This window comes from Diorhabda carinulata, chromosome X (genome assembly GCF_026250575.1).
Source record: "Diorhabda carinulata isolate Delta chromosome X, icDioCari1.1, whole genome shotgun sequence".
Lineage (NCBI taxonomy): Eukaryota > Metazoa > Arthropoda > Insecta > Coleoptera > Chrysomelidae > Diorhabda > Diorhabda carinulata.
Window position 1 is genome coordinate 40,773,930 of NC_079472.1, and position 9,996 is coordinate 40,783,925.

Sequence of the window (9,996 nt, forward strand, 5' to 3'; positions counted from 1 at the left end):
TGGAATGCCGGAAAGGATCATTCTGAATGCATCAGAGGTATCACTCGCAAAATTCGAATTTGTGAACGAAATTTGTGTGTGAAGTGCGTAGAAAAGACATGGACGGTAAACTCGATAGTGCATGCGTTTCGTCATTCGTCCTAGAGAACGATCGTATATTTGAAGTTTTGGACTTACGCCATTGGCACTGTTTCGATATTTTCGCTAGTTATTACAAATACCGGTCATCCACAACGTGGCGTGTGGGCACCAGAGCCCGTTTTTAAGAATATCTGATAAGTATTTCACACTGTTCATCGATTTGGTAGCTCTCTCTCTTGAAGCGTCAACTTGTATCGAAAAATCATTCTGAAAACATGTCTACTCGATGAGCACGTGTTATCATGACACAGACACAATTATCTGAAGCACCAACATGCTTCGTTTCGATCTTTTTCGGTAGCGTTACCAGAATTATGAGCATTGCCGGACTTATGTCGATTTTTGGAGAGCATTGCCTGACTTATGACGACCTCTGTATTATAACTAACATTATAAACGAATATATTTACTTTTCTACTTGTTATACAAAAGTTACGTTTTGATCTCAACTTTTCTAAAATACCCTTAAATTATATTAACAATTTTTTTGGGCTCATTTAGGCACATTAACACTCCAATGAATAGCACTTGGATCAATTTGTTTTGGATTGGCTTATAGAACTTATAAAACAGTATACATAAAATAAAATTTGATATAAATCAAGACCCTTTCAAATTCTTGTATCCGAAGTTTACATTCCTCGCTCAGACGTAAAATATTATACTGCCATGACCCAAATTCATTCGTATCATTTACGAAAGCGAACCGAGCCGATTTTTCATATATATTCCCTTTCAATTATTACTTTAAAATTCACAGACCCTGAGAGTATCATAAGTCATACCAACAGAATATTCTTTAAACATCTCTGAATAACTGGCTTTTTGGGTTGTTTATCATTAAATACAAGAAAGAGATCATTAGATTTATTTTGTGTTAGGATAAGTAAAGGTATGAAATGAAAAGTACACGTTTTGTGAGAGACTTCTCAGCCAGATATCAACAGTAATTAGTAATATGAAATAGAATGAGAAAGAAACTACAGTATAATTACTTTCTTATAGAATAAATATAGATATATAGATTTTAACTACTTAATTTTTTTTTAAGATATTGTCTGTGATTCAAAAAAGATAATGTATCATTAAAATGATAATCACTATCTATATTCATGGCTTAATATCTTAGAGACTCTCGGGTTTGCTCATCTTGTTTCAGATACCCCTGAGTAAAGTGCAGTGAATGGCACATTAAAATACCAAAAAATAATTACATTATCTTCGCCATAAAGCCGTTGCAGAATTTGAATTGTAGACCTAAAGGTGGAATTTATTCAAATGTATTACTGTTCTTTTTGTTTTGTGAGTAATTCCTACTTGGCGACCTACACAGTGGAGTGATGTGGAGGGTTCGCCAATAAAAATAAGTGAAACAATTCTGCTGCAAAAAAAAACTGTGATTATTCTATATTGATTCAAATTACTTTGCGGATAACTTTCAATAAAAATTGTTGACGTTTTTTCTCCATAATCCTCATGAGTAAAAATGATTTCCGTTCTTTCTAAACACAATTTATTAGTGATTTATATATTGAAAGCTATAATCTTTTCATTTCAATTAGGAAATTTCTTCTCTCATCTCACATATTCTTTTGTTTAGATTACCATTATTTCCATTCTCTTCTAACCTACAATGTTTTGTTTATTATTAAAATACTTATACTAATTGTATTATATTCTATCCCATGTAATTTATTGAATTCTACTATTAGTAAATCCACTTTTTCCAATTTACCTATATCTATTATATTCTATCTATATGTCTCATCAACTCTTATGAATTTCAGTGTTCTGTTTCCTTTTCTAGAATTGCATTATCCTCGATGCTTTTCTAAAGGATTCCATTTATCTCTATTCTTCAATACTTCGTCATTATTCATACTCGTTTTCTTCTTACTTCTTTACTCTTTCTCTTATGATACTCTACATCTCCGTTTTATTATTTGTTGGGTCAAGGCTGATATATAACCTTTTGCTCTTCAATTTTTCAGCTTGCTTCTACTTTGCATCAATTTATTTTTGTCGTTATTCATTTATCTTCACTTTTTGTTTTATTTCAATTTTATTTGAATCTAGCACTTCTAATTATCCAATACTTTCTGTAGTTCTTATTTTTGATATCTTCATCTACTTTCCTTATATTTTCATTTGCTTCTTAGATTTTTGTTTAATATTAATTAATAGTATGGAACTAAAACTATATGATATATACATAAAAATTGTTATAAAACAGATTTTCAAATTAAAGGACTATTTTCCCTAATATAATCATCAGAAAAAATTTATAACTATCCATAGGAAGCTTCGGATATACTTCAACAAGATCTTTCGAGTTACAAAAATAATAAGGTTGAAAATATCAAAACTTTTCCTCATATTTTATCAAGAGAATTGAGAAAGTTCTTTTGAAAAATGTACTTCCACTCGACAACGCTGGACAATCTCTAATATTCTATTACATTACAACTGAATAGTAACGGTCTAGATTCCTTCTATTGTGCGAAGTGTTCATGGTATGTGAAATTTCCCATGAATTTATGATTTATAGTTTGAGATATTTAATATAGGTGGTTTGGTTAGCTCGAGTATAACAAAGATATATTGTTTCTGCATACAAAATCAATAGTGTGGATAATTGAAAAGTCTTTTAGCTTTGTGAACTTATGTCATGAAATTTTGATAGTTCAAATAATATATTATTGAAGTTTGGCTCCAATATTGAGTATTTAGTAGAATACATGAATTTGGTGAAACTTTCAATAGGTGGCGTTGTCATACATTTTTTTTCCAACTGATATCTTGATTGCAACAAAGTAAAACTCGAAAAAAAATGCTCTTAAGATCAGCCAAAAGAGAAAATATAAATCTCACTAAAACAGTTTGTCTGTGTTAATTTCGATTGAACTTTCCACCAAAATATCTACAATATTGGCTGTTTTGTGTACAATCTAGTTATTTTACAAACTATACATATAAAAATTTGATCGTTTTAACATTTTCACTAGTTTCAAAATTTTCTCAGTCATTGAATGAAGTTGATATTGCTAAATATATAATAAAGAACATGTTGGTGATTATATAAACCAACCAATCTATTTTGGTTACTCAAGTTTGGATAGGAATTTCTAAGTCAATAAATACTACCAATAGATGCTAAGCTACTTATGTACCTTTCTCTATTATCATTATCATTATCATTATTTAATCTGACGTTTTTGGTAAAATTTCGTTAATAAACAGCAATAAACTATTGTATATTCTGAATCAATTATAACATATATGGGAGCTAGTCTTACTGTCAAGGTAGTGGAGAGGTAGCACAATAAGCAAAGTTCAATAACTTAAACTTAATATTATACATCAACTTAAACATTATACACACAATTATACAACAAATGATTGAACTACGTCGCGCGAATTAAGTCTCTGCAAACGTCGCAACATTGCTGAGCGTTCGATATCGATTGCTTCGCTGTCTCGAGAAAAAGTGGTACCTCCATAGTTTGGTTGAAGTAGTGTAATTTTTTGATTGGTATACGTTATTATGATTTCAAGAATATCGTCTGTACAAAGCACAGACCATGCATCTAAAGGTGAACCTTTAGATGCATGAAAGAGATAATATTTTCTTTTCGTGTTCTAGAAGGTGTCGGTGGATTTTTTGACCATTTGAAGTTATCACGACCATAAAAGTATTCTCTCATTTCATCCTGAATAGATTTTTCATCACTGGATCCTTCAATTTCCGTGTCCGTTTCATGCTTTGAGTGCTCACTTTGCATTTCCACGTCACTAATATCGTCATCATTATCTTCAAAAGTATTTCGAGGTCCACCTCAATGTCACTCAAGCTTTCCAAGTTATTAGCAATGTCTTCCAGTTCTTTATCACTAAGATATTTTGATATAAACACCATTTTTCTATTTACGTACTTAACTGGTATGGTTGGGTCAAAACTGACCCGCAACGATTACACAGCTTGAACGATAAACGGGAACTGAACTTCTAGTGTACTGCTCGGCAGAGCAATGAATACGCTCACGCGCGATATCGAGTGATGCCTACTCAGGAACAAAATACAGGCTTGAAGTTGCTCTAGGTCATCATTGACCCAACCATACCAGTTGAGAATTAAAGAAATTATTTTGTTGTCGATCTCCCATTCCATTCGAAAAGCTCACTAAAGGCTCAGTTTCGATTTTAAAGTTCTTTTTTTGGGGGGATTTTATGATTTCCTTATCGTATTTGGAGCAAATTTCTGAGCTCAGTATGGTTATATCTATATAAATAACCTAAACCTATACTAAACCTAAAAATAGGTTTTGTATATGTTAGAGCACAAACTCTTTTTTATCTGTTCCACCTACTCGTTTCCCATTTAGTAGTTTCCAACCGTTCTTCTGTTTTCTTTCTAATTTTTTTTTTGCAGTTGAAAAGCTAACAGGTTGAAGTATAAACGAAATAGAAAACTAAACCACGAACTACTACACCACTATACCATCAACCGCGTCATATTCACAACCAAGATCACCTTTGATGGCTTTCCTTAGACCAAACTTTTTTCTCTCGAAGTAGTTTCTAGTTCATAACTGCTTGTATTCGTTTTGCTCTTTTGATTGTGCTCTCTTGAAAATGTTGTTAATGCAAATTTATAGTTTTAATAAACTTTTCCACGTTTTTTTTTTATTTTTAATTCGTTTCATTATAAAGCTGGTGGCGTTCAATTTAATATCAATTGTTCACACCGTATGAATACCATATAAATACTTTAAATGAAGCCGAATACCAATTTCTCATGAAGAGTCTCTAGCCAGGGTAATAAGTTTACACTATATACATATGACAAATAAGACATAACATCAAAGCATGTACGATATTGGATTGGAATATTCGCTTGTCACTTCTGAAGAACGGGACCTGATAGTCTATTGGAAAATTATGGTAGATTACGAATCAGATTATATAAAATAGCATATCACATAAATAAGAGGCTTCCAAGTAATCTTCGTGAAGTAATATCTTCGGTGAGATAGATTTGATAACTTGTATGTTGTAACCCATTCTCTGTCAAAGATAAAAATGTTTGGATTTTAAAAAATAGAAAATCAGAGAGATCACTTGTTTCAATCAGTGCTCAACTTTGTCAACAGTTTCCGATATATATATATATATATATATATATATATATATATATATATATATATATATATATATATATATATATATATATATATATATCGCATCTCGGATAATCGTATAAATAATGTATTGAAATATTTCGAATTTCAAAGTACATTCATAACCATCTAGAATTCATTATCTAGAATAGCACTAATATTTCATTTATTGACTTAAATAACTTGAAATACAATTTCTCCTCTATTCGATTAATCCATCGACAGTTTATTGGACCCATAAATTTCAGGGCCCATACCGGTTCCAAGGAATAGTTGCATTTATGTGTAACAGAATATTTGGTTGGTCATAATTTGTGCTGTAGGCAAAAGTATTGGATTACACCTACTCTGCCTTTTGTTTATATCATTATATAGATTCTAATTTTCCAAGAAGTTATTTTAAATGATTATTGCGAAATTGATGTATATAGTTTATATTAAAAATTTGTTTGAACTTTTTGTTAAATTACCAACAACAAAATTCAAAATAAATGTACTTGGATTTTGGTTTATAAATTGGATGATATACAATAACACAGTAACGACCTTGTTCCAATAACAATGGTTCTCGGCTATATATCAGAAACTGTTCTGGAAATTTTTTTTTGTTTGTGTTCCTTTACCTTGAATGCAATAAATTATGAAAAGACAAATTTTACAAAAACAATCATAACAGAAACAATTATTGCATTCTTAAAAAAATTCTACGCGTGTTTTATATCAGAAGTTTCATTCTATCTACTCAAATGAAGACTGGGGAAAAGTGGGAACACCCAGAACAACGGTTCTACTCCACTTATTTCACCTTTATATCATTCAAACCCTCCAAATCAACCCCTAATCATAAGAAAAGTTAAAAAATAATTTCAAAGATTATTTTATAATTAAAGATTGTTTTTATATTGAATTGAGAATATTTTTTCAGTATTTTTAAGAAGTGCTGCTATTCAAATATTTCATCCCTTATGAAACCCACCTTCAATGACCCAAAAATATAAAAAAAAATTATGAATAATTATATTTCATCATCACTAAAATCTTCTTCCTCTTCTCATTCGCGCCAGCTGTTGCTCCATTGTATGCTCCATGTTTCTCTTTTTTCAATGCTCCAATGAAAAAAAGCAGTTGATTTTTTGACAATAACTCGCTAAATTTTTAGGCTATCAACAGAAAATCATTCTGTTCAAGTACTTGAACGTCATATCAATTAAAACAAAGGGATTGCATAAGCCACATTTGGTACATAAATGCAAAGTTTCAGCTAATGTATCTCTTTCAATTTTTATGATGCATAGATTTAAAAAAGCTCAAAATTTTTGGCACGAAAAACCCTACAACTAATTTTTGCAACATTTTCTCATAACATGATTAGTTTTTGGTTTATTGAAAAAAAATTATAGTTTCTAAAGTAAACATTAAAAATCGGTCGAATCACATGAATCATATCATGTCATGAATAAAGTTAATTGCAAATGGATTACGATTAATTTCAATGAGGGTGGTAATGACGTTGGTACTATTATTACATTTGTTGAAAAAAGAAGAAACCTTATTTTTGATATAAATCAGTTAATTCTCATGTAAACGAATTTTGACAGTGGTCATTTTTAAGGTTGTTCAATGGGCTTTGAAAATTGAAAAAGATATTTTGAGTTTTTTCCAAAAATGTCGTCAATTTTAAGTTATTTTAAGTTAAAGTTTTCAATTTCGGGATTCCCCAAAAATAGCCATCCTTCAATGAGCAATAACTTAGTTATTATTGAATTCATAGAGGTCCTTAAAAAACGAATCTCTTTTTTATTAACTACACGAAAACTCTCAGTTCAGTTATTCATGAAAAACGGTAAAAAATTTAGTGGTTTTCCAATGAAATAAGAACAGTTTAAATCGTTAATAACTCTATAAGTACAAACTTAAAAAAAAACTTGTAGAAAAAAAGTTACTCAGAACTTTCCATCTTTCATAAATTTATAGTCAATATTAGCATCAAATTTTATTGAAGTAGTATTAGTATTGTAGTGAACATAATTCCTATTCCAATATATACCTCAAAAAGTGTTAATTTTTTTTAGAAAATAGATTACCTATTATGGTTTTAGGTTTGGTACAGGTTTGAAAATTTTGAACTATTTAAAGTTGACTTTCTCTACTCCATTTATAATAGTTTCCATGATGAATCCTATGTTTTATTTATTTTATTCCCTTCGGCTGCATTCGTTATATTTCATATCTTAAAGTGGCCCCACTTACCTGTTTATCGTAATATCAATATTATGATCTGGCGGTACTTTTACCTAAACTCCATGGTCTGAATCTGGCAAAATGCCTCTTCCGTTTATCTCTTCACCATATCCATTTTTTTAGTAAATTCTGTTATATGTCAGATACTCCTTCATACGATATACGTATTCTATTCCACTAGTTGTTTAGGTCTTCCAACTATTCCACCAATACATCCTCCTTCGTATGGCTTTCCATTGACTACACGACTGCTGTCTTTGAAGCAAGACGTGATCTTAATTTTTTCCATAAGTTAATGTTTATGCAGCGAAGATGAGATTCAATCCATTGGAAACTATAAGCCCAATGAGAGCCTACTATATTAAACAATATGTAGTAAGATATATTATTGGTTGTGAGGATCACAAGATAAAATAATTTGGCAGAAACACGTGTGAAAGATCACTAAACCCATTGAGTTGGGTCGACCGCGGTCATTTTCTTCAGCCGCTACCATTCGTGTTGCAGCACTAGGACTTTTCTCTAATTTGAGCATGAGAATAACACAATTTATTGATATATGATACTGAAACAAAGTTATATTACATAGTCACGTCAATTTCATGCTCGGCAGTGTATGTTTGGGAGAAATATATTAAGAAATAATATGAAATAATAAATAAAGGAGAATTGTATTTGATATTCAATTATCCTAATTCATATAAAAATGCTGAAAAAATTTGAATTGAGTGCCTCTCTTTAAGGCCATTGAATGGATGGCCATGCTTAGGAAATAGCCAGAAGTAACGATATTTTGACTACCTCTAGATATCAAACTATGAAATATTGGATATACAATCCGTGGATAGAGTAACTGCGATCTTATAAAGTTATATGGAATCTGTAAAACTGCTTACCGTAGATAAACATATTTTGGAATGCGATTTTTCAAAACGGAAAATTTACTCAAGATTTAAATTTGTCGCCTTCTATGCAGTAATGTGTTGACAAACCTACCAAAACAGAAATTGACAGATGAAAGTTCAGGGTTAGTAAAAATGGAGCGTTACACGATAGAACAATTTGTCTCCGTTATTAAACAATTTTTCAAAAATAATGAAAGTTTGGCGGTCACAGATCGAAAATTTCACACAAAATGTGGTCGGAATGGTGATATAACTTTCATAAACTTTGAAGAGATTAGTTTAAAATTCGACAGTTAATAACACCAAACACACTGGTCATCCAAAAACAAGTCGTTAAAACGCCAATATCGAAGTAATGCGGGAGAGTGCCAGTGACAATCCAGGAACCTTAATTCGGCCTCGTGAACAAAAATTGCAAATTTTCTGAAGCTCTACAGTGTATACTCACTGGAGATCTGTGTCTTCATGCCTAGTGATCATGCACAGCCGAGAGAGTTTGCTGAAAAATAGATGCTGATTTTTGGGCAAAAATCATCCTAAGCGTAAAAACTTATTTTCACCTTGATGGGTTTGTTAATCTCTAAAACTGCCGCTGCTGGGATTTTAAAAACCCACATGTGATTTTCGAAAACCAAAGGCATTCACAACGTGTCACTTTTTGGTGTATATTTTGGCTGGAGGTATAATGGCACCATAATTTTTTTAAAAAAGAGGCTGGTTAAGCAGTGACTAGTGCTCAATATTGCGACATATTAACAGTTTCTGCTGAAATTGGATGATATTGATGTGGCCAATATGTAGTTTTAACAAGAGGGTGCTACACGCTATATAGTCCATGAAACCCTCTAATTACTAAATAAGATATTTCCGGATCGTGGATTCACTCGTTTCGGTCATCAGCTTTGGGCTTATAGCTCATATGATTTAATGCCATTAGGTTATTTAAAATCACAGGTCTACGTCAACAAGCCCATAATCACGCATGTATTCGAGTAGGAAATCAAACATTGCACCATAAAAAAAATGGGGGTTATAACTTCGCCTCAACTTCTTCTCACGAAACTAGAGACGTTAACATTCAGTAGCCCACTCTGTATATATTCTTGGATTTTAACTAATAAAAAATATGTTGATTTAGGTGTAATTATTTCCAATCGACTAATGCTAATATAAAAAACTTTTTTTTGTTGTAAACTGAAATCGACATATTATAAAATTACGTTACTTTATTTACACTGTATAGAACATTCATAGCTCGTTATAATTTTGACTGTGTAATAAATATTAAAACGAATTATATAATTTCAGAAAACTGAATAATAATTCACTGTGATCGATGATAAGGCTTTTTCTCGAGGTAATGTAAGGCTTGAATTGAAAATTTTGAACAAGGTGTTCTGGGCTCAGATGCTGATTAAGTGAAGGGATTTCTACTTTGACACATTTTTCATCATTTATCTATGTAACTAAGACCTACTCCAGAAAGAGAGGACAGTGTGCCGGAGAAAAGTTTTTAATTATATTTACAAGTC